The 26,427-nt window shown below is 44.8% G+C and overlaps 2 long non-coding RNA genes across 2 annotated transcripts in view; one reads left to right on the top strand and one right to left on the bottom strand.

Annotated features, from left to right (window-relative positions):
- Window positions 1–668: 668 nt before the first annotated feature.
- LOC105474496 (uncharacterized) lies at window positions 669–2,391 on the top strand. Its single transcript, XR_982800.3, has 3 exons — window positions 669–801; window positions 1,022–1,230; window positions 2,258–2,391. It is a non-coding gene; the product is annotated as an uncharacterized lncRNA (long non-coding RNA).
- LOC139363423 (uncharacterized) overlaps window positions 1,276–26,427 on the bottom strand; it is a 94,859-nt gene continuing 69,707 nt past the window's right edge. Inside the window, exons 2-3 of the long non-coding RNA XR_011623795.1 lie at window positions 10,378–11,579; window positions 1,276–10,000 (exon numbers count right to left, since the gene is read on the bottom strand). This is a non-coding gene — a long non-coding RNA (uncharacterized lncRNA). The remainder of the gene's footprint in view (window positions 10,001–10,377; window positions 11,580–26,427) is intronic.

The raw sequence follows: 26,427 nt of genomic DNA, 5'->3' as shown, positions 1-26,427 counted from the left end.
AAAAAGACTTCACGTATAGTATCTCATTTGGTCGTCTTACAAATCCTGCATAAAAGCTATTATAGTGCCCATTTAACAGGAGAGGAAACTGAAGCTTTCAAGAACTTAAGGGACTTAGCCAGCTGGGAACTCAAAGCCAAGCTGTGTGCTTCCAAAGACAGCTCAAGATTTGCCTCCCGAAAGCAGTCTTTCCTGGCCTCTCACAGCAGACATGGAGTGAAACCTCTTGACATTCCTGATTTGTTTCGTGTTAAGATACTCCCTGGTTTGCAGTTAAAGCCAATATTTGAAGTCAGTACTTCTGGAAGTTGCTAAAGGGTTATCAGCTGTCTTGAACTACTGTTTAAGTTAATTACGTGCACCTTCGAGTTAATTTAAGCCAACTAGAATAAGCAGTATCTAATTTTTGGTCCCCCGAGGCACGCCCAGCTGATTCCCACCACACCCAGTTCCATGGAGAAGCTTGATTGGTCCACAGGTCCCGCCTCCCTTACAGTGATTGGGTCAAATAAAAGCACGTGACACAAGTCAGGTCAACGAGGCATAAGGAGAGGTCAGCTAGCGGCTTCCGGTAGCGTCCCTCTTCCTTGTACTTCGTCAGGCGTTTGTGAGAGTCCTTCCTGCTCTGGACTTTGTCCTGCTGCGGTGGGAAGCCGCCTGACTACCGGCTTCACTAAGCGGAGAGAGGCAGGGAGCCCACTGAAGCCCATCCTGCCCGAGATTCCCCAGCATCCAACCAGTACATTCTTGTTGAAGCTAGCTTGTTTTGGGATGCTTGCCGCTCCCCACCCGCGCTGGAATGTGAGCACCATGAGGGCACGCACCCTGTCCGTCTCCACTGCTGCATCCCCAGTCCTTATACATAGCTGGGCACCGAGAGATACCTTATAATATAGCTGAATGATGAATGAGTGAAGTCATGAATGAACCTAATATAAGCTCAGAGCGGGGCAGGGTGGGTAGTTGGCTGAAAAACACTTTGAAAATAATCTAATCTACATCTCTCTTTTCTACTCTACAGTAAGAAAAGAAACAGGAGCTCAGTGTTAGAACACAGTTATCCTAACTAGGGCACTCTCTAGTGCCATAATGAGGATCTTTGGTCACTGTAACGCAAGCATCCCAGAGGGGCTCTGATGCCACGCCCGGTTCAAGTTGGAGAACAGGACACCCAGGAAGATCCAACTAAATAAAACTTCAGCGTCAGTTGATGATAGAAATAGAGGGTTGGTAAGAAAGAAGAAAGATACAAGATTTTGTATTTAGAAATTTTTTTTTTTTTTTTTTTTTTTTTTTTTTGAGACGGAGTCTTGCTCTGTCGCCCAGGCTGGAGTGCAGTGGTGCGATCTCAGTTCACTGCAAGCTCCACCTCCCAGGTTCACGCCATTCTCCTTCCTCAGCCTCCCAAGTAGCTGGGACCACAGGCGCCCGCCACCATGCCCTGCTAATTTTTCGTATTTTTAGTAGAGACGGGTTTTCACCGTGTTAGCCAGGATGGTCTCCATCCCCTGACCTTGTGATCCACCCACCTCGGCCTCCCAAAGTGCTGGGATTACAAGCGTGAGCCACCGCGCCCAGCCTTTTTTTTTCTTTTTAAAGAACATACAATTTTTGTACTAGTTGATTAATGTTTAATGCTGGCTGTTTTGATGAATAAAGTTTAGGAAATATATGATTATGATTTCAGGGGCTTTTAGCATATAGAGCTGCATCTGCATCCCACTTTGGACGTAGGGGTGAGACTATGCAAAGCCTTGTTTGCTGGGAATGCACCTCTCTAAACGTTCAAAATTGCAGAATGAAAGTTATGAAGCACTGGCAGACTTCACAACTCCCTTACATTCCATTCCATAGTTTGTCTATGCTTTTTACCAAATATTTCGTTTCTTTTTCTGAATTTCAGATATCCACATTCCACAGAGAATTTTTTTTAAATCAACTTTATTGAAGTATAATTTTCATAAATGTGCCAACTTTAAGTGTACCTTTTGATGAGTTTTACAAATACATATATTCGTGAAAACACCACCACAGTCAAACAGAATATTTCCATCATCCCCAAAGGTTTCCTTGTCCCCATTTGCAGTCAATATCTGTCTCCTTATCCCAGGGCCCAGGCAACCACTGATCCGCTTTACCTGTTCTAAAACTTCATATAAATAGAACTGTACAATATGTAGTTGTATTTGGCAGGTAGAGCTGCCAAAAAATACCACAGACTGGGTGGTGTAAGCAATGGAAATTTATTTTTTTACAGTTTTAAAGACTGGAAGTCCAAGATGAAGATGTCGGCAGGTTTGGTTTCTCCTGAGGCCTCTCTTTGGCTTGCAGATGGCTGTCTTCTGGCTGTATCCTCACATGGCCTTTTCTCAGGACACACACATCCTTGGTGTCTCTTCCTCTTTTTATAAGGACACTAGTCCTATTGGGTTAGAGCCCCAATTCAATAGGTCCCTATCGGATTTGACTTATTGGCCCTTTGACTTCATTTAACTTTAATTACCTCTTTAAAGGCCCCATCTCCAAATACAGTCACGTTGTAGGAAAGGATTTCAACTTATGAATTTTGCGAGGGGCACAATCAGTTCATAACAGTAGTCTTTTGTGTCTAACTTCTATGACTCAGCGTGTCTATGTGATTTATCCATGCCATGGCATCTATCAGTAGCTTGTTCCTTTTAATTGCTGAGTAGAAGTCCATTGTATGAATATATCACAGTTTATTTATCCTTTTATCTGTTGATGGACTTTGGGCTGTTTCCAGTTTTTTACTATTATGAATAAAACTGTTAACATTCTAGTATATCTTTTTGTGGACATATATCTTAGTTTATCTTGGTTAAATATCCAGGAGTAGGATTACTGGATTATATTGTGTTTAATTTTATAAGAAACTGTCAAACATTTCTCCAAAGTGGGTGTACCATTTTATATTTCCACCAGCAGTGTATGAAAGTTTCAGTTGTTCCACATCCTTACCAATGCTTGGGACTGTCAATTTGAAAAAAAGTCATTCTAGTAAGTAATGGTTCCTTGTTGTGGTTTTAACTTGCATTTCCCTGATGACCAATTGTTGAGCATCTCTTCATGTACTTATTTATCAACCAAATGTCTCATTTGGTGGTGTCTGTGCAAGTCTTTTGCACTTTTTCTTTCTTTTTAAAAAAGACTTTAGGCCAGGTGTGGTGGCTCATGCCTGTAATCCCAGCACTTTGGGAGGCTCAGATAGGAGGATCGCTTGAGCCCAGTAGTTTGAGACCAGCCTGGGCAACATTGCAAGACCTCATCTCTATGAAAAATATATATATTTTTAAAATAATTTAAAAGGACTTTATTTTTTTAAGAGCAGTTTTAGGTTTACAGGAAAACTGAGAGGAAGATACAGATTTCTCATCTACTCCCTGCCCCAACATGTGTAGATCTCCCCCATTATCAATATCCCCTATGAGTGTGGTGCAAATTGTTGCTGTTGATGAACCAACACTGACACATCACAATCACCCAAAGTATATTGTTTACATCAGGATTCTCTCTTGGTGGTGTACATTCTGTGAGTTTGGACAAATGTATAATGATGTGTGTCCATCATTATAGTGTCTTACAGAGTTTTCACTGTCCTAAAAATCCTCTGTGCTCTGCCTATTCATCACCCTTCCCCACCCCATGTTTAAATTGGCATTGGCAAACTTTTTTTTTTTTTTTAATTTTCTATATATATTTTTTGAGGTGGAGTCTTGCTCTGTCGCCCAGGCTGGAGTGCAGTGGTGCGATCTCGGCTCACTGCAGCCCCTGTCTCCCGGGTTCAAGTGATTTTCCTGCCTCAGCCTCCCAAGTAGCTGGGATTACAGGCACCTGCCACCATGCCCAGCTAATTTTTGTATTTTTAGTAGAGACGGGGTCTCATCATGTTGGCCAGGCTGGTCTCAAACTCCTGACTTCAAATCATCCACCCACCTTGGCCTCTCAAAGTGCTGAGATTACAAGCATGAGCCACCGCACCCGGCCGGGCAAAGTTGTTTATAATATTCCCTTACAATATCCTCCTATTACTTGTAAAATCTGTCATTAAGTCACTTCTCTTATTTCTGATATTCTTAATTTGTGTTTTTTTTCTCTTTTTTCCTGATCCATGCCTAGAAGTTGATCAATATGATCTTTTCAAATAACTAGCTTCTGGTGTCATTGATTTTTCTCCATTGTTTTTCAGTATTGTTTCATTAATTTCTGTTTTGATCTTCATTATTTCCTTTCCTCCACTTACTTAGGGTTTCATTTGCTCTTCTTTTTCTCATTTCTTAAGGTAGAGGCTGAAGTTATTGACTTGAAACCTTTTAAGTGCTGATTTAGTGGCACCCACAAATTTGGGTATGTTGGGTTTCCATTTTCATTCCATTCAAAATACATTCTGATCCCTCCTGCCTTTTTGACTGATAGGTTATTAAGAAGTGCCTTATCTAGTTTCCAAATATTTGGAGATTTTCTAAGACTCTATTATTCACTATTTATAATTTAATTCCATTGTGGTGAGATAACTTTTTTATTATGACTTGAATCCTTTCAAATGTTTGAGACTTGTTTTATGGCCCAGAATATGGCCTATTTTGTTAAATGTTCCTTGTGCATGTGAAAAGAATGTGCATTTTGCTGTTGTTGGATGGAGTGTTCTATAAGTGTCAACTAGGTCAAGTTGATTGATGGGGTTATGCAAATCCTCTATATACTTGCTTATTTTCTACCCAATTATCTATTGGTTATTAAGAGGGAGTAGTGAAATCTCTGATTATAATTATGATTTTTCTATTTGTCTTTGCAGCTCTATCCATTTTTGCTTCATGTATTTTGAAACTCTGTTACTAGGTGCATAAACTTTTAGAATTTTGATGTATTGACTTATAATTATGAAATGATCTTTACACTTGGTAATATTCTTTGATCTAAAATCTTCGTCTGATACTCATATAGCCATTCTATCTTTTGATTAATGTTAGCTTGGCATATCTTTTTCCAACCTCCTTTTACATTTTAACATATTGTGTCTATATTGTGTTTCTTATAAGCATTATATAATGTCTTGCTTTTTAATCCAATCTGACAATCTCTGCCTATTAATTAGAACATTTAGACCACTTGCTTTTGTTTCTCACCTCAAAGAAACATGCGGGTTATTCTGTTTTAATTGTGGTAAAATATATATAACATAAAATTTATCATCTTAACCATTTTAAGTATTCAGTACAGTAATGTTAAGTATATTCACATTGTTTTGCAACCAATCTCTAGAACTTTTTCATCTTGCAAAATTGAGACTCTTTGCCCATTAAACAACAACTCCCCATTTCCCTGCTCCCCACCTCCTGGCAGCCACCATTCTACTTTCTACTTTCTGCTCTAGATACCTCGTATAAGTGGAATCCTACAGTATAGACTATTTACTTATCATGTGATTATTGACAGGTTAAGTTTAAGCTTATCAGCTTCTTTTTGTTCTATATTTGTTCCATTTCTTTTTTGTTTCTTTGTTTTCTCTTCTTCTCCCTTCTTTTGGATTTTTTAAAAATAATTTCACTTTATTTTCTTTGTTGGGTTAGTAGCTGTAATTCTTTGTTTTGTTATTTTAATGGTTGCTTCAGGGTTTATGGCTTGTATATCTTATCACAGTCTGCCTTCACCACTTTACATATAAGAATTTTAATATACTTCCATTTCTCCTCTCCTGACCTTTCTGCTTTCATTATCATACTTTTTACTTATTCATATGTTATAAACCACACAATATGTCATATTTTTTATTTAAGCAGTCAATTATCATTGAAAGTGATGCAGTCAATTATCATTTTATAAATCTTACATATTTGCCCATATATTTACCTTTATTCCTTTGGGTAGATCTATGTTTCAATCTGGTATTATTTTCTTTCTGCTTCAAGGATTTTCTTTAACATTTCTTGTATGTTTGTTTGAGACAGGCTCACTCTGTTACCCAGGCTGGAGTGCAGTGACGTGATCACGGCTCACTGCAGCCTTCACCTCTTGGGCTCAGGCAATCTTCCTGCCTCAGCCTCCTGAGTAGCTGGGACTACAGGTATGTGCCACCACACCCAGCTAATTTTTTTATTTTTTGTAGTGATGGGGTCTAATCTTGTGGCCCAAGCTGTTCTTGAACTCCTGGGCTCAAAAGATCCTTCCATTTCAGCCTCCCAAAGTGTTGGGATTGCAGGTATGAGCTACCGGGCCCAGCCTAACATTTTTTATAGTACAGTTTTGCCAGTGATGAATTTTTTCAACTTTTGCATATCTGAAAAGGTCTCTATTATAGCTTCATTTTTGAAGATATTTCTGCTGATATAGGATTCAGATTGACAGATTTTTTTTTCTTTCAGCACTTAAATCTTGCTGCACTGTTTTCTCACTTGCCCTGTTTCCAGCGGGAAATCTGCTGCTATCCTTATATTTGTACCTTTATATGTAATATGTCTTTTTTCTCTGGCTGCTTCTAAGATTTTCTCTTTATTACATATATTGAACAATTTGATTATATATGCACTGGTGTAATTTTCTTCAGACTTATTGTGCTGGGACTCATTGAGCTTCTTGAATTTGTGGGTTTATAGTTTTCATAAAATAGAAATTTTTTGAGTGTTACTTCTTCAAATAATTTTTCTGTACTCCCTGTTTTTCACGGACTCCAATTACAGGTATATGAGCCTGCTTGAAGTTGTCCTGTAGCTCACTGTGCTCTTTTAACTTTTTAAGCTTCTTTTTTCTCTGTATGTTTAATTTGAAATAGCTTCTATTGTTGTGTCTTTCTAATAATAAAATTTTCCTCTGCTACATCTAGTCTGCTATCAACCTTAGCCAATGCAATTTTCATCTTACTCATTGTAGTTTTCATGTTACTAATTGTAGTTTTCATCTCAAAACTTCATTTTGCATCGTTGAAATATTATGCATGTTTTTCAACATATGGAATACAGCCATAATAATTGTTTTAACATACTCATCTGTTAATTCTAACATCTTTGTCAGTTTTGGGTCAATTTTATTATTTTATTTTTATTTATTATTATTTTTTGAGACAGTCTCACTCTGTCCCCCGCTGGAGTATAGTGGCGCGATGTCAGCTCACTGCAACCTCTACCTCCCGAGTTCAAGCAATTCTCTTGCCTCAACCTCCCTAGTAGCTGGGACTACAGGCATGTGCCAGCATTCCTGGCTAATTTTTCGTAATTTTAGTAGAGACAGGGTTTTACCATGTTAGCCAGGATGGTCTCGATCTCCTGACTTCGTGATCCGCCCACCTCGGCCTCCCAAAGTGCTGGGATGAGAGGTGTGAGTCACCGCGCCTGGCTAGTTCTGGGTCAATTTTAATTGATTGATCTTTCTTCTCATTATGGGTTATATTTTGCATGCCTGGTATTCTTTCATTAGATGCCTAATGTGAATTTTACCTGTTGAGTACAGGATATTTTGGTATTTCTACAATATTCTTGAGCTTTGTTGTAGGATTGTTATAGGATTAGATTAGGTTACTTGGCAACAGTTTGATTCTTTTGGTCTGTCTTTTAAGAGTTATTGGGTGGGAGCCAGGCAAGGTGGATCATGCCTATAATCCCATCACTTTGAACACTTTGGGAGGACGAGGCGGAAGGATCACTTGAGCCCAGGGGTTCAAGACTAGCCTGGGTAACATAGTGAGACTCCATCTCTATTAAAAAATATAAAAATCAGCCAGGCAAGGTGGTATGGGCCTATAGTCTTAGCTACTCGGGAGCCTGAGGTGAGATGATTGCTTGAGCCCAGGAGGTTGAGGCTGCAGCGAGCCAAGATTGTGCCACTACACTCCAGGCTGGATGACAGAGTGAGACCCTGTTTCCAAAAAAATTAAAAAGGGTTATTAGGTGGGACCAAAGCAGTGTTTTGTATTGGGGTAATTATTCCTCAATACCAAGGCAATACCCTTTTGAGTATTTTACCCATGCCTCATGAATTAGGAAGTTTTCCAGTCTGGCTGGTGGAAACACTCTTCCCACCTCTGTGTGAACACGTAACATTGCTCTCTCATCCTCTTAGAAGGTTCTCTCCCTAGCTTTGGGTAGTTTTCTCACCCTATGGGTCAATAATGCCAGAAACTTGGGGGAGACCCTCTGCACAACTCCAGGCCACTGTGTCGCTCTCTCCTGTCTAGTATTCTGTCCTGAAAACTCTGGCTACCTTGGTATCCTTGGACTCTTAGCTCTGTCTCTTCAGCTCAGAATTGGCTGAGATGTGCCTGGTTTTCTCTCCCTCTACCACAGCCTGGAAGCCTTCATAAAGCAGTAAGCTGTGGGGGAGTTGTGGGGCTTCCCTTGTTTTTCCATCTCTCAGTAAATGTCCTTTCTTGCCTGAAACAGTCTTGAAAACCAACTTACCTTCTTTCCTTCCTTCCTTCTTCCTTCCCTCTTTCTTCCCCCTTCCTTCCCTCTTTCTTCCCATTCCTTCCCTCTCTCATCTCCCTCATTCTTTCCTTATCTCCCTCCCTCACTTCTTCCTTTCCTCCATCCTTCTTTCTTTCATTTCAGGAAGGAGAGGAAATCCAGTCACTATTGCTCCATCTTGGCTGGGAGCAAAAGTCCTTTCTGTTCAAATTCTTTTTTATCCTTTGTAACAACTATAATAGTGCTGGGCACATGGTTGGTTCATTGATTGAATGTTTCTTGAGTGCATTCATCTTTTAAGTAATAATATCCAAGTAAAAATTTGTTTAGAAATTCAATTGTAGGGCCAGGTGTGGTGGCTCACACCTATAATTCCAGCACTTTGGGAGGCTGAGGTGGGTGGATCATTTGAGGTCAGGAGTTCAAGATCAGCCTGGCCAACATGGTGAAACCCCATCTCTATTAAAAATGCAAAAATTAGCCAGGCATGATGGCGGGTACCTGTAGTCCCAGCTACTTGGGAGGCTGAGGCAGGAGAATTGCTTGAATGCAGAAGGCAGAGGTTGCAGTGAACCAAGATCATGCTACTGCACTCCAGCCTGGGTGACAGAGCGAGACTCCATCTCAAAAACCAAACACACACACACACAAACAAAACAAAACAAAACAAAACAAAACAAAACAAAAAAGAATGCTTGAATGGGTAGGATACTTTTTTTTTTTTTTTTTTTAAATAAGCGTCTCCCTCTGTTACCTAGGCTGGAGTACAATGATGTGATCTTGACTCACTGCAACCTCTGCCTCCCGGATTCAAGCAGTTCTGCCTTATCCTCCGGAGTAACTGGGACTACAGGTGCCTGCCACCATGCCTGGCTAATTTTTAATAGAGACAAGGTTTCACTGTGTTGACCAGGCTGGTCACGAACTCCTGACTTCAAGAGATCTGCCCGCCTCAGCCTCCCAGAGTGCTGGGATTATAGGCGTGAGCCACCACACCTGACCTAGAACACTTTTTGTTTCACCAAACAATGTAATTTTATTTCAATAACATCTCTATCTGATGTTCCTCTTTCCATTTTATAAATTGAAGCTCTAGTTCTAATAGACTAATGTCTCTTCTGGTCTCTTTAGAGTGTGCTCTGTTAGCCCTCACTTTGTAACATTTTTCGTCAGATGAAGTTAAGACAAATCAATATTTCTTCCTCTACAAGACAGGCTGACATTCTGATTTGGAAATCTTCATTGAAGAAATTTGGCTTATATTCTTGGAAACTTCAGGCTTGCATAACACTTTGACTTCTAGCTTAATTCTTGTGGAATCTTGAGGTTCAGGCCCTTCTCGTCAAGTTCTTTCTGTGGCCCAGCCAAACCTTGCGCATCCTTCTAGCCCAGCTTAAGCCTTCCTTCCTCTGTGACGCCTACTGCCACAGTGATCTTGTCCTTCTACCTGCTCCTCAGAACTTCATTGTCTTTTCCACTCACCTGGTGCCTAATCGACTGTACTGCCTTGTCATACCCTTTGTATTTAGTCAGAGCATCTGTTTCAACCAGCTTGTAACCACCTTCAGACGGAAGGCCCACAGTGCCTAAAACAGTAATAATAATAATAATAGTAATAACCAGCATTTATTGAGTACTTACCATATGCCAGGCCCTATTCTAAGAGCTTGTTATGGATGACTTCAGTTAACTTTCACCCATTCAAAGGGGGTAATGCTGTTACAATCCCACTCTCCAGATAAGGAAGCAGAAGACCAGGGGAGTTGGGTCAGTTAGCAGAGCCAGGATTTAAACTCAAGCACTCTGAGAGCAGAGCCTGAGCCACCCTCAACCCCTACACTCTGCCGTGGCACTGGGTGTTCAGTAGTTGCTCAATATAGCTTTGTTGAATGAATGAAAACATGGAGGCTTGTCCTGTGCTGGAGAGAAACCTCCAGAGGAGGCCCTGTTCTGTTACACTTACAGCTTTGCTGTTTGCCATCACTACTTGCACATCATTGCTGTTGTTTCAGGAGCAAGATCCTGTGTGGTCCAGGAGGGAAAAGAGGTTAGGAAGTGAGATGCCCACACCCCTCTCCTGCCTTCCTCCCTTGCAGGTTGGGCAGCGAACAAGTTGGGGCAGCTCTTCTTCCTACCACCCCTTGCTCTCAGAGCTAGCCAGCAACCTGGAGCAGGGAGAGGTAGAAAGGAAGGCATGGGGGGCAGCGACAGCTTCAGGATCACTGGTTCCTGGGGCCCTTGCCTTCTGAGGCTCAGTCAACCGGATGTTCCTTTAGCTTGCCGGAATTTGGCCGGATTTACAGAGATAAGATCAATCTGACCCTTAATTCCTTAAATGTAATTTATGGGCTTGCCTCCTGTGTGCCACAACACGTCTGGCTATCCAAAATCTGGTAATTATTTATGTAAACACAGGATCCTGCCTTTGTGGATTATAATTGGACTTGAACAGCAAGAAGCAGGGACTTACACAGTTGGGGCTGCACTGAAACCCTTCTTTTGAAAATACTCACCTGAGCCTTTGAAATCTTCCCTGTGGCTCATGGATGGCTTTAACCAGACCAAAAAAACATTCTTTTCTCCTCCTCCTGCAGGCCTGGGCAAATTTGTTCCCAAACACCACCAGGTTTTCTAGGTCCTTTCAGAGGATGGGCTGAAGATACCCCATCATCTGGACTGGACTGAGAGGACAGGTGCCCTGGGAGGGAGCCTCCATGGATCTCCTCATGGTCTGTTGGGATATGAATTTTTATACCCCCTCTAAGAACAAACAGGATTAGGAATTTTATGCTGTTTGGAAAAGAGGAGAGGTGGCTGGCACAAGAGAAAGATCTTTGTTTTTTATTCATGCTGTGAGTTTCCCAGGAGCCTTTGCTGTACATACACACACAAGAGCCAGGAGGATTAGAGGAAAGAAAATGAGTTGATTGAACCAGATGGTTCAGGAAGCACTCCCAGGAGGCTGCTGGGATGGATGAATCCGCGTCTTTAAATCACATTAATTTCAGAAAGGCCTAAATTGTTTCCTAAATTACTACACTGAACTCTTACCTTTCATCTGTTTGTATGGCACCTCTCTGGTTGAAGGCAGGAGCTACTGCTTTCTGACAAACCAGCTTTGGAGAAATCCGTCATCCTTGGTGAAGCTGGTAAGGAATTGTTTTCCTGGAGGAAAAAGAAATCCTTAAGAATCCAAGTGCTTTGAAAAACAGATTTAGGCAGAAACAAGCACCCCTGGGTGATCTGAACAAGCTACCAGTTCTAATGCCAGCCAAGACACTCATTTCCTCAGTGGCTGGGGGCAAACCACTTAACCTCAGTTTCCCCATCTGTAAAATGGGGTTAATAATGCTTACCTGCTACAGGAGTGCTGTGAGGTTTTAATTGGGTAATGGCTGTGGAGCCCTTTGATGTAGTAAGTTTTATTAACTTGTAAGGGGTTCCCTGAGGCCAGAAAAAGCAGTTAAACCCAAGAGAGAGAAGAAAGGCACTGAAAGGAAAGCAAAGCTCAGCTAAGTGTTTCACCTCCAGCTCCAATTTCAGAAGTGTGGAGTCCAGCTGCTCCACTGTGAGTGGAAAGCAGTGACTGGGGCTGGGGACTGTCTGAATACCATCGGGGGAGGGAAAGCTTTAGGGTCATCTCAGAGGGAGCTTGGCTTTCAGATTGTGAAGGGTAAAGGTAAGCAAGTAGTCTTGCTTGATCAAACCAGGATCATTCTCTGGCCCCACTGAGGTTCTTTGCTAAGAACCTTCTCCAGTAAGAGAATTACTTTGCTATTTTTTTTTTTTTTTTTTTGAGACAGAGTCTCGCTGTGTCTCCCAGGCTGGAGTGCAGTGGCGTGATCTCGGCTCACTGCAAGCTCCGCCTCCCGGGTTCATGCCATTCTCCCGCCTCAGCCTCCCGAGTAGCTGAGACTACAGGCGCCCGCCACCACGCCCGGCTAGTTTTTTGTATTTTTAGTAGAGACGGGGTTTCACCGTGTTAGCCAGGATAGTCTCGATCTCCTGACCTCGTGATCCACCCGCCTCGGCCTCCCAAAGTGCTGGGATTACAGGCTTGAGCCACCGCGCCCGGCCTACTTTGCTATTAATCCAAGGTCCTTGTAATTGAATTTAGAAACCCCTAGCCTTTGGCCTCCTGTTTCCCAACAATTAAAAAGAGAACTGGCCTCTAGCCAGGGTTGCTGACCAGAGAAGAGTTGGAAGGACAGCACCAACCAAAGGTTAGAAAACTGGGGAGTTTTCCAAGCTCCACCATTCACAGCTAGGCAGACCAACCTAGACTGCTCGGCCAGTTCTGTGCTTCAGTTTCCCACTCCATAAAATTGATTGCCGTTAAAGCCCAAATAATTAAGATTTGGAACGTGAAATGCACTAAAATGATAAAGAACAAACCCCTACTCGCCTTTCAGTAAGTTAAAAAAAATCAATTATTTGAATAATTTTACTCCAAGCCAACTCATTCAGCATGAGAGACCCCATGCTCCTCTTCCTCCTGTCTAACTTTTGTTGGGTGCCCACCACACAGCCACGGTCATTCAGCATCAGCTACATGAACACAGCCTAGGAGGGTAATCAACTTTTCCTGGTTTGCCTAGACTATCCTCGTTTTAGCTCTGAAAATCTCATGTTCCAGGAGCCCCTCCTAATCGCAAGCAAACTGGGATGGTTGATCACCCTAACATGTCCTTGGGCTGGTTGGAAAGTGCTGGCTACAGTTCCTGTCAAGCAGTTATTGACCTACCACGGGCATATCTTAGGAAAAGGGGCACAGTGGTGTGGCAGAGGTGAAGGAGTCCTATGATCCAGGCTGTCATTCCTGGCTCTGCCTCTCTCTACTGACTTCAGATCAGACCCGTGGCCTCAGTTTCCTCACCTGCAAAGGGAGGCGGTGTGACATGATGCCTTTTCACCTTTCCTCCAGGAGACATGGCTGCAAAGACACGCCCATCAACTTGCCCAGCCCCAGGGGGGATGCTGTGTGCTTTGCAATGAGTGGCAAAACACAAAGCTTGGGGACACACTGGGGACCAAAGTCCATCCCTGCTTGTGGGATTCAGCTCCTTGGTGTCCACTGATTCCTTTAATGCTCTTTCTTTGTGAGAAGGAAGCACATGGGTGGGAATGTGTCAGCCCTCAACTAACCAGCTGAGTGTTGTACATATCTCTTTAGATCACTTTCCTTCCTAAAATAAGCACATTATATCCCTGAGATCTGAAACTTGACTTTTCCAAGACTGTGTTCAAGTTTGGCAAAATGAGCACTGAGTCCAAAAATTAAAGCAATTTAAAAGACCCACTGTTTCCCTTATCATAATTTAGGCTACACATTTTTAGTATGGTTTTCTATTCCTGTGTTTTATTTTACAATATAAAGAAAAATACCTGCTGTAAAGGAAGTACAATTCTATAAATTATACATATGTTTTGTCTTCATTGTTCAGATTCTCCAGCCAGCCTATTGCTTGGATATACCCTTTGTTCAATCCATGTAGACCGAGGAGATAATCAGGGTTGGGATTGTTTTGATGGAGGTGGCTTTCTTTTTGGGGATTGATTCTTTTAAAAATGCCCTTGATAGGCGCTTATCTTAATGAAAACAGTCTTCTCGTGACAGACCGGAACCTGGCTTTTATAGCATTAAAAAAAGTAATTTACATTAAGAAGAAATGGGAAACAGTGATTGAATCAAAGCCACCCTGAGCAGCTTCCCCCTGCTCTGCCCCATCTGAAAACAGCCCTGTTTCCATTTCACCGCTGAGCTCAGCCTGCCTGCTCCAGACGTCCAGACCTCGCACTCTATAAATTGTCTCTGCCCTTGCCCCGGAGTTGCTGACTATATGTATTTTTGGGCCCGGCATTAATTCCCTCATCCTTGGCTGGTGACATTAAGATTTGTAACTGATAGAATGTGTTTTTAATGTATTTCCTGCAGGTTACTATTAAAGAAATCTAATTCTTCTGAACTTGCAAAAGGTTCTGCTGCCATTAAAAAAAAAAAAAAAAAAAGTATTACGGGAAGAATTTCCCCGAAGCCTCCAGATGGACTGGGCAGCCAGAGGGGTCTGGGGCTCCGGAATTCTCTGCTTAGCTCTGCCACTCACTCTTCCTCCTCCTGCCCAGTCTGTTCTCTCTCTGCACCTTAGTATTCCTGGGTATGAAATGAGGATAAATATTTGTCTATGAGATGAGGGTGTTGTAAGGATTAATTGGTTGGTGCTTCGGGAAGCCTTTGAAGATGAAAGACGCTCTCTGCAGATGCTAAGTAAACTCATAACGTGTCTGGTTTTAATGAGCCAGGTGAAGCCAGTGGGGATGGCTGGAGATTAACTGTGCCTAGTCCAGAGCCTGCCTGCATGGGCTGGACTGAAAACGGGGTGGAGCTCCCCGCTGGTCCCCTGCGTTTGATCTCATCACTGTTTCCCCTGACTCCTGGCACAGAGCCTGGCACATTGGTTCTCTAGAACTATATGCAGAAGGTAGTGAGTTAGAATTTAACCTAGCCTCTCATGTCGCAGAGAGCAGGGCTCCAGACTTCCTAAATCATGCTTATTGCCTCTCATTCTAGCATATGACTTGGGCAAGTTACTTAACCTCTGAATCTCAGTACCTCATTTGCCAGTGGGGATAGTCAGAGTCCCCATCTTGAAGGTCTGTGGTGAGGATTTGTCATAAACATGGCTAACAGCAATTAAGCATTTCCTCTATGTCATACACAGGTTCTAAGCATTTTATGCTCATGAACTCACTAAACTCTCACACACCAATCCCACCAGGGAGGGACTGTTATTCCCATTCTACAAATGGTAGAACTGAGGCACAGAGAGATTACTTGGTAGCTTACCCAAGGCCTGAGATCTTCAGGGTTAGCCAGACCACTGCTCACAACATGGAATACTGCCTGTTATGCTTAACAGAGTGCTGGACACATCATGAGTGCACAACAAACAAGTTGCTTGAGGGGTTCTCAGACTGCCTGATTTGCCCAGCCAGGAATATAGGAGCTAGGAGAGAAGGGACCAGAGTAGACACAGACAGGGGCCCCAAGCTAGGGGAAGTCACCAGGTCCATGTGCAACAAGCCAACGTGTAGGTTTCAGAAAAGTATAAGTGTGGGCCTGCTCAGGGTGACCACGTTTGGGACCCATGATACTTTGTCAAAAAATTTTCCTACCAAATCATGGTACCTCAAAGACAATCTGAGCTATGAGGTTTGAATGCTGACCTATGGGAACTCCTGGGACTGTGCCATGGCTTACGGTGGAGGATCGTGCTGTATGCAGTGTTGCTATTCCAGGCAATCAACAAACCAAGGATCAGAATGAATCAACATACATTAAGACTCTGGCCCAAGCAGTCCTCTGCATCCACCTGAGGAGCCAGAAGGGAGACTGAGACCCACAGAAGAATGATTTCATACTCCAGTACTGTGACATCACGACCCAGGCTCCGGACATAGGAAGGGAACCAGCTGAAACGTGGGTTGGGGAAGCCTCTGGTCGGAACAGAAATATCTTCAGTAACTGCTGCTGGTGATAGGAGGCGAAATGGAATTTTGTTTAAATATTATGTTGTTTTGAAAAGTCTGACTAATGTGAAAGTCCCTATTTAAAAAGGAGTTGACTCTACATTGAAATTGGTTGGTGTTTCCACACCCACATGTTGACTAAGGCCTTGAAAAACAAACTTCCTGGTAGATCCTGATGCAAATCACCTGGGAGCAAATGCTTCAAGGTACAATCTGTGAGCTGTGAGCAGACAGGCCCAGCCAAGAAAAATCCTGGGGCTGTGCTTATGAAAAGGCAAACAGATCCCAAAAGAAAGCCCAAACCCTAACTGGCTTTGGGCACCGGCCCTCCAGGAAAGAACACACAGATTGGAAGGAGGCCCTAGCACACATCTCTGGGACCCCAGTGAGCCCCCATTTCAGAGCCCCTCTCAGAAACACAGAGAATGGGGGAAGAGGGAGGGCCACATGGAGCCTTCTCTTACTGAGCATAAATGTGTGTCATTCACTGAATCTTTAGCACATCCCCATGAAGCATGTGCATATTACTATCACAATGTCCATTTTCCTGATGTAGAAATAGGCTTAGGGAGTTTTAAGCAGTGTGACCTATGTCCTAGTTTGCCCCAAAGAGTTTTGATTTATGCTGTTGTCTCAGCATAACTGGTAATAGCCTTTCCCTTCATTCTCATAAGGGCCCCGTTTGGACATTCTAAGTTAAGTGACTTGCCCAAATTCACCCCACTAGTGAGTGGCAGAATTGGAATTCAAATCCTGGTTTTCCTCTGCTCAGAAAGCAGACCCCAGGGCAATTTCTCCTCATTCACAATAACAAAGGTGGTTCAGGGGCATGATTTCCAAAGTCTCAGCAGCCCTTTGGGAGCTGGGTGCCTGCTCTCCTCCTCTCTTTCACTGAGGGCCTCTCCAAGCCTGTCTGATTGTCTCTCTGTGCAGGAAGGAGCCTACTGGTGGCGTCAGTGCTCAGCAGACAAACCACACATGTTCACCAGCACCCCACCTTGCTATGTTTATTTTGTCTGCTGAGCACGTTTCTACCAGCTCCTCCACAATAAAAATGCAAGATAGGGCTTCCCCATTTGGGCCACCAGCCCAGCTCCCGAGCCCTAACCTAGGCCAGCACCACTTCACCTGACTGAGAAGACCCCTTTCCTTGGAAGACTGCCCTGGGGCCGGTCCTCAGCTGTCTGGACTTCCACGGCCTCTGTTTCTCTAACACTTGCCTTGAGACCCAGTGAGGATTTGTCTGTGTCCCAAGTTCCTCTACAACTATTTATTTTTCAGGACCACAGAACTGATCCAATCCAAGCTCATTTTTCTGGTGAAGAAACTCAGGTCCAGCGACATCAAATGACTTGCCCAAGAGCACACAGCTGAAAGTTGAAGGCAAAAGACCAGGTCTCCTGACTCTGAGGCTAGTTTCAAGCTGTGTTAGTTCCCACTTTGGCCTGAGACCACTTAGTATGGGGAGACCTCCAGTAATACACCTGGAGAAGGCCTTTACGTGATGATGTTTGGATGCCAGAGACCAAGATTTGTCTGCGTGAAACGTCCCTCAGCCCAATTGCTAATATCTCAGGATCAGCAGCAGGGCCTTCATTCAACCACCCACTGAATCCACACACCTACCTCCCTGCCAGGTGGTTATGCACAAACACCTCCAAGTAAAATAAATCACTTCTCCTGAGATGGCCCTCTGTCTTCAGACAACTGGCTGCTAGAGATCCCTTCTGATTATTGAGTGGGAGATGCTTTTCTTTCACCCAGTCCAGGGCAAGTCTGGGGCCCCTTCTTCACACCCTTAAAGTTGAAGATTCATAACTACCGCTCTTTTGATTGTTCCTCACGTGATGTTGTCTTGCAATATGCATTTGGAGTGCAGACGAGATGGTCAGACCTGAGACTGAAGCCTACCTCTGCCTTTTATCTGCTGTGTGGCTTTGGGCAAATGACTTAACCTCTCTGAACTTCAGTTTACTCATCAGAAATATGAGATCATGCTTAGTGTTTACTTCATTGGGTTTTGTGAGGATCACAAAATGATGAGATTATCTACATTACTGGCTAGCTCCAGGATCTAGCAGAGTAAGCACTTATAAAGGGGAATAATTAATATTCTTACTTTTTAAAATATATAGACAGCCTCTGTCACCCAGGCTGGAGTGCAGTGGTATGATCATGGCTCACTGCAGCCTCACCTTCTCAGGTTCAACAAAGCAGAGGCTCTCACCTCAGCTTCCTGAGTAGATGGGACCACAGGCATATGCCACCATGCCTGGCTAATATTGTTTTTTTGTGGAGATGGGTCTCCCTGTATTGCCCAGGCTGATCTCAAACTCCTGGGCTCAAGTGATCCTCCCTTCTTAGCCTCTGAAGTGCTGGGATTACAGGTGTGAGCCATCACACCAGGCCAATATTCTCCCTTTTCCTCAACTTCATACTGTATTTCTCTAAATGCAGCACCGAAGTTTTTGTTTCTCTGGAAGCCATATCACATGACCAACTTTTATCATGAACTAAAACTTGTGTCCCTTTTTCACATACACAACTGCTAACACATTTCACCCCTAACGTGTCCTCTCACAATTTTGTTTTGCTTCATTCTCCCCCTCGAGCTTGCAGCTCCCTGAACTATTTTCATCCTTTTAGAGGCTGCCTATCTTTCTGGCCCATCAAGACTCTCTTCTGGATTGGAGATCTGGAGACCAGGGGAAGACGATAACCATGTGAAAACCACAAAGACTTAGCCATGTGAGGCTCCTGCCTGCATCTTTCTGCTTTCCCGCCTTGTGGGTCCTTAAAAGCCTGCCCAGCTGCGCAATGAGGTGACCCCTTCGAGCCTGCCTGGCTGGGTTGACATTCCGTAAGCAATTGTCTGCAGAGGAGCTCTTATGCTCCTTTTGAAGTTCAGTGGAGTGAAGTGTAATCTAAGTGAGCTGGAACACATTTCGATAAAACAGCTTCTATGGCCAGGGCCTCCTTTAGGCAAAGCCATCAACATGGGAATCGGAGCCGGGCTCAGCTGAGCTTTCCAGTCTGAGTTCCCCAGGCCTTCCACTGGCTTTTGATCACAGGACATTAGGATTTTGGTGCTCAGAGGGATAGCTCAGTGTAACCCCCTTATACACAGATGAGGAAACTGAGGCCCAGGGAGGGGAAGTAACTTGCCTGAGGTCACATAGCTGGTGAGGCGCAGAACCAGTGCTGGGACATTTGTCCACACTGGCTAGACCCTCCCTGTGCTATACAGAATGGCAGGTGGACAGGGAGGAAAAAGATAAAAAGGACAATGGAAACATGGAAGGGTCAAGTTTCCTCCCTGGAGGATGCCCGGCAGGCCTTGGTGTCCACACACAGGCCAGGCTGGCTGAGGAGGGGAGGATAACAGCATAAGTCTGATGAGTCCTCACAACTTTTTCAAAGCACGTTTGCATTTTTGTTCTCAACTGAGTCCCATAACACCAGGAGGAACTCATCAGGGCTGGTGTCTTGCTGATGGGGCGTCTACCAGAAAGGTGAATTGACCTGCCTAAGGTCTCAAAGAGCAGGTGGGATGCTTCCATGGGAGTGTTTTGCCCTGGAAAATGGCTTTAAAATCACTTGGGTAATATATGGGAAGTAACAGAATCAATTTTGTAAGGTTGTTGTGAGGATTAAATAAGTGCTTAGAATTGTGGTTCAGTAAGGCTGGCTTCTGTCATCACCATCATCACCACCATCACTATCACCACTATCATTACCACCACCACCACCACCACCACCACCCCACCATCACCACCACCACCACCACCATCACCATCACAACCACCATCACTACTACCACTATCATTACCACCACCACCATCACCACCACCACCATCCAACCATCAACATCACCAACACCATCACAACCACCACCACCACTACCACCACCATTATTATCACCATCACCACCACCACCATCGCCACCACCACCATCACCACCACAACCACCCCACCATCATCACCACCACCATCACCATCACAACCACCATCACTACTACCACTATCATTACCACCACCATCACCATCACTACCACCACCATCCAACCATCAACATCACCAACACCATCACAACCACCACCACCACTACCACCACCACCATCACTATCACAACCACCCCACCATCACCACCACCACCACCACCACCATCACCATCACAATCACCACCATCCAACCATCAACATCACCATCACAACCACCACCACCACTACCACCACCATTATCATCACCATCACCACCACAACCATCACCACCACAACCACCCCACCATCACCACCACAACTACCATCACTACTACCACTATCATTATCACCACCATCACCATCACCACTGCCACCATCCAACCATCAACATCACCAACACCATCACCACCATCACAACCACCACCACCACTACCACCACCATTATCATCACCGTCACCACCACCACCATCACCACCACCACTATCACCACCACAACCACCCCCCATCACCACCACAACCATCACCATCACAACCACCATCACTACTACCACTATCATTACCACCACCATCACCATCACCATCACCACCACCCAACCATCAACATCACCATCACCATCACCATCATCACAACCACCACCACCATTATCATCACCATCACCACGACCACCATCACCACCACCACCATCATCATCACAACCACCCCACCATCACCACCACCACCATCACCATCACAACCACCATCACTACTACCACCACCACCACCATCACCACCACCACCATCCAACCATCAACATCACCAACACCATCACCACCATCACAACCACCACCACCACAACCATCACAACCACCACCACCATGACCATCACCACCACCATCACCACCACTACCACCACCATTATCATCACTATCACCACCACCACCATCACCAACACATCACAACCACCACCACCATCACACCACCACCACCATTACAACCATCATCACCATCACAACCATTACCATCACCATCACCAGGACAGCTATTGTTCTTACCCACCCTCAGGACTGATCCAGCCAGCAAGGCTTACCCTTCCTCCCTTCCCCTGGGAGAAAGGAAAGTTGCTCTAGCAAAAGGTGGCCTCATTACTGAACTTCTTGCCCAGACTTTTAATCCACTGATCAGAGGACCTTAAGAGTACCCTATGGAAACTCTGGATCCATGGTGGCTCCCCATAGTAGGGGAGGTCAGGCTGACATCCTGAGGTGCCCAGCCTGTGTTCTGGCTCTCTAGATACCCCTCTGAGCTTCCAGAGCCCCTGAGAAAGGGAAGCCATCCTGTCTTACATGTTGCCCCATCCTTGTTCTCCAGGGAGGCTTCTCAAGAGTAGAGGGCTGGAGAAGGGCTTTCCCTACTCCTGAATGCCAGCAGGTCCCCCAGAACAAGACACACAGCCAGTCCCCCACCACCTGAGGAGTGAGTGGGGGCAGGAAGGCAGTAGGGACATGATCTTTCTCTTCAGCGTGGGAATCTCTGTGTGCTGCTCTCTGGCAGCAGATGGTTCTTCCTAACTATGTCTGACTCAGACTGATGTTAGAATGAGTTGGCCTTCCTAGGAATTGATGGGGTGAAGAGAGACAGGGCCTGCTGGAGGCCCCACGGGACCCTTTCCATAGATAGAAGCAGAACCTTCACAGTTCATCTTTTTGTGTGTTCTGTATTTGAATTATTCTTAGCTTCATTCTAGTATCTTAGCTTTTTGAGGAGAAAATTCAAGGACATTTTCTCTCTGCGAAAATCTTCATGGCAATGATCAGCTGACTTTTCATTATGTATGCATAAATGGATGGATCAGTTCTGAGCTGGTCCCTCGCTTTGCTGCATCCTAGCATCTCTCCCTCCACCCCTCCATCCTCAAGTGAGCACCATGTTTCAGACCTCATGCGGATCAGCAAAGGTACAGACACAGACGACAGAATCCCTCCCTCAAGGAACTCTCTCACAGTAAACATTACACCTCAGACCATGTGGTGGGTGCCACCAGAGGATGGTACAGGTGTGTGGAGGGAGCAAGAGGAGAGGGACCTGGTCTGAGAAGGTTATAGTCAGGGAAGGCTTCCTGGAGCAGGGGATGTCTGAGCAGAATCCTGCTGCAGGGCTCTGAGCCAGCAGGTATGGGGGGTAGGGATTTGGAAGGATATTAAAGGCATCCCAGGCCACAGGGTCACCTAAGCCAAGATGCAGAGTCACCAAAGAACAGACAAGCCCGGGCCACTAGGGGATGAACAAACGGAACATGGGGTGTGAAGGGGTAGAGACAGTGTTGGGTGGAGATGGGAGCAAGGCTTCATGTGACAGCTCATCCTGACGGCAGCAGCATCCTTAGTGGAGGCTCATGTTTGTTCAGTCTCTCAATCAAAGGAGCAGCCTGGTAGGGGTGGGCGGGGGGTGGCGGTCTTTCAAGCCTAGGGCTGAATCCAGGCTCTGTCTCTTGGGAGCTGTATGACGTGGACAAGGCACTTAACCTCTCTGAGCGTTGGCCTCCTCTTCTGAAAACACAGGGATAATGGTCCCTCCCTTGGAGAGTTACTTGGAGAATTCACAAAAGCCCCCACCACAATGTCTAAAACTTAGGAGGGGCTCCATAGAGGCCAGTTAGTCATTCCTTCCTTTATTCATTCTGGTTCTCCCTGCTGCTTGTGTCAGACTCTACAGTCAGGTAAGGAAGCAAAAAAACTCATTATGTTAATTAGGACATAGGTTTGGCTGCTGTGACAAAGGCCAAAGTAGCATTGGCGCCAACGAGACAGCAGGTTATTATTCTCTCACACAGCAGCTTGAGTTTGAGCAACAGGCTGGATATGGTAGCTCCACAAGGTTGGGCACCACGGTTCCTTCTCTGTAACTGCTCTGCCACCTTAACACCCAGCTTCTATCTCAGGGCCTAAGATGGCTGCCCCAGTTCCTGCCATTGCCTTCACATTGCAGCCAGTGTGAAGGAGAGACAGGAAGCAGAGGGCTTAATCTTCCCATTAAAGGCCTGACCTGGCCTTTGTACACGTCAACCGCAGTGTTCCAAGTCACATGCGATTGGCCAGAACTTGGTGACATGGCTATAGCTGGCTGCAAAGGAGGTTGGGAAATGTATCTCTAACTCAGTGATGCTCAACTGAGGAGACTGGTTTTTTTTGGTTTTTTTTTTTTTGAGACAGAGTCTCACTCTGTTGCCCAGGCTGGAGTGCAGTGGTGCAATCTCTACTCACTGCAACCTCTGCCTCCCAGTTTCAAGAGATTCTTCTGCCTCAGCCTCCCGAGTAACTGGGACTACAGGCATGCGCCACCATGTCCAGCTAATTTTGTATTTTTAGTAGAGATGGAGTTTCACCATGTTGGCCAGGCCGGTCTCGAACTCCTGGACTCAAGTGATCCACCCCCACCCGTCTTGGCCTCTCATAATGCCTGGATTACAGGTGTGAGCCACGTGCCTGGCCTGAGGCATTTTTTGGTCACAACTGGGAGAGTGGTTGGTGGTAGGTAGAGCCCAGGGATGCTGCTAAACATTCTACAATGCACAGGATAGCCCCCCACAAGAAAGAATTATCCAGCCCAAGATATTAAGAGTGCCGAGGCTGAGGAACCCTACTCTAACTGGGCAGCCAGAACTTCTATTACAAAATGAAGGAGAGAAATGGTACAGGGGATAACCAGCAATTTCTGCCATAGTTACATACACTAATGGTTACATGATTGAAGAGGATTAAAATGATGTATTTTCCCAGGGGTATCTCTCTCCAGCAGGGATAAAAACTTTAAGTCAGTGGAGCTTCATGGACTATCAAGAATTAGCCTGCAAGACAGCGAGGATTGCGGGTGGCCAGTCCTGAAATCTCACCCTGTGGGTGGGCCCACCAGAGCCACCAGGGAGGCCAGAACCCACAAAGCCTCCCAGGGAGATAGTGCTCCCCAGGCAGGGTTCAAAGCCTGGCCTTGCAGCAGTTCACCTTCCAAAAGGTTCTCCTTGCAATAACTTGGGACTTTTTGAAACACATTTCTGATTGGTTCTGTTTTCCAAGGAGGTGAAATCTGGGCTGGCCACAAAGGAGGGTGAGAGATAAGGGGGCCTTAATTTTCAGGAAAAATACAAAAGTAAAATTTTGGGGGTGCTCACTTGGCAACAGTAAATTACTTGTCTTAAATCTCTGCATGAGAAACACCAACACAGAGGAGTAAGGATTTTAATATATTTTGTAAAACTATCCCTATTCAGCTTGACTTTCTCAATATCTATGGTTATTGGGCACCTACAACATTTCAGAAACTGTCCTTAGCACTTTATAGATGTTACCTCCTTCAACCTCTCTATTAACCCCACAAAAAAGCTGTAACTGTTATTGCCCTTATACAAAGAATCAGAGAAATGAAGCAATATGCCTGAGGCCACACAGCTAGTAAGATGCAATGAGACAAGTTTTGGCCTCAGGAATGTCTGGCCCTAAAGCTCATTTTCTTCCCACAACCACCTCTTTATCTGCCAGAATGGCCACAGGGGATCTAACCTATTGTTAAATGTCTACCCATCCTGGGAAGGAGGTTCACCCTATCTCCGTTAAGTAAACAAACCTCAGTCTCAGTCGGTGGATAAATGCTGCAAAGAATGAAGTCACTCATCCTATAATTGCCAGCTGGGAAACCTGAGCACAGAGTGGTCAAGTGGCTTGTTCAAAGCCACACAGCAAGTGAGAAAGTAACTCAAAAGCCCTGTCCCTCAGCTCTAACAAATAAACAAACAGCTATGGTGCCAGTCTCCACCACCCTGCAGGTCTTGCCAGGAAAGCTGAGCTGTTCATCTGGGGAAGAGGTCCATGAGGGAAGAGACGCTAGATTTTCACAGCGGTGGGACTCCTAGGGGCTGCACAGAGGAAACCAGCCAGGAAGAACGGTTGTTTTTGTCAGCGGGAAGTAAATAGCAGTGACTCAAAGACACACGTGCTCTGGATCCATTGAGCAGCCAGGGCCCATTTTTAGATAGATGCTCTTTTGAGCCATAACCACACCCAGTGCCACAAGCCGGCATTTGTCAACAGGAAGCCCATCCCTGTGATGCATCTTCTCTCCCTCCTGCTCTCTGCCAGGGGTGATTGCTGGGGGCCAGTGGGAACCAGAAACAAGGGGCTAAGCCTCCAGACTGAAGGAGCCAAGCCCAGGGAATGACCTTCATACCTCTGAGGAAGGCAGTTGTGTCCAGCAGCCAGACCTCAGATTTTCCCAGGCCAGGTCTACCACGAAGGGGCCTGAAATAGCTCTGAGGTTCTATGCCCACGAGGCAAGGAGGGCAGGGGCAGGGACTGCGGGCAGTGGAAATGAGCACAGTGCCACTTTGTTGGGGAGGTGAGAAGCTCTGCCTCCACCAGACTGTGGCACCTGCCAGAGACATAGCTGAGCAGAGATGCTGGCCCATAGTTGGGCTCAGCTGAAAAAGAAAGTCATTTGTCAGGCTATGAAAACTGGTACCATGAACCTGAAACTAATCCCAAGAAAAACAATCAGACAATCCGAGCAGAGGGACGTTCTCAACTAACAGCCTGGACTCAAAAAGTCAGTGTCATAGCAGCATTATTCACAGTAGTCAAAAAGCAGAAACAACCCAAACGTCTATCAACAGATGTATGGATAAACATAAAATAATATTCCACTGTATGGATATGCATAGAGTGTAATATTATTCAGCCACAAAAAAGAATAAAGTTCTGATTCATGTTACAACATGAATGAACCTTGAAAACATTATGCTACATGAAAAAGCAAGTCGCTAAAGGCCACATATTGTATGATTCCATTTATATGAAATGTTCAGAATATGCAAATCCATAGAAACAAGTAGGTAAGTGGTTGCTATGGGCTTGGGGAATGGAAAGTGACTAATAATGGGCATGGGGTTTCTTTTGAGCATAAAAACTTTCTGAAATTATTTAGTGGTGATAGTTCCACAACTTTGTGAATATGTTTTTTAAAAACCACTGAATTATACACTTTAGAGGAAGGAATTTTATGGAATGTGGATTATATCTCAATTAAAAAAATTTTTAAAGACATTACAACTAAATACAATGTGTAGTCCTTAATTGGACTCTATACTGAAAAAGAAAAAAAAAGGCTATAAAGAATATTATTGAGGCTGGGTGCGGTGGCTCACACCTGTAATCCCAGCACTTTGGGAGGCCAAGGCGGATGGATCACTTGAAGTCAGGTGTTTGAGACCAGCCTGGCCAACATGGTGAAGCCCTGTTTCTACTAAAAATACCAAAAAAGTAGCCAGGCGTAGTAGTGCGCGCCTGTAGTCCCAGCTATTTGGGAGGCTGAGGCAGGAGAATTGCTTGAACCCCAGAGGTGGAGGTTGCAGTGAGCCGAGATCATGCCAGTGCACTCCAGCCTGGGCAACAGAGTTAGATTCAAGACAGTTAGAGACATTTGAAAATAAACAGTGTATTAGATGATAGGATCAGTGATGATAGTGCTCAGGTCATATAGG

Source organism: Macaca nemestrina, chromosome 5 (assembly GCF_043159975.1).
Source record: "Macaca nemestrina isolate mMacNem1 chromosome 5, mMacNem.hap1, whole genome shotgun sequence".
In the NCBI taxonomy this organism is placed as follows: Eukaryota; Metazoa; Chordata; class Mammalia; order Primates; family Cercopithecidae; genus Macaca; species Macaca nemestrina.
This window is presented reverse-complemented; position numbering and strand designations above follow the sequence as displayed.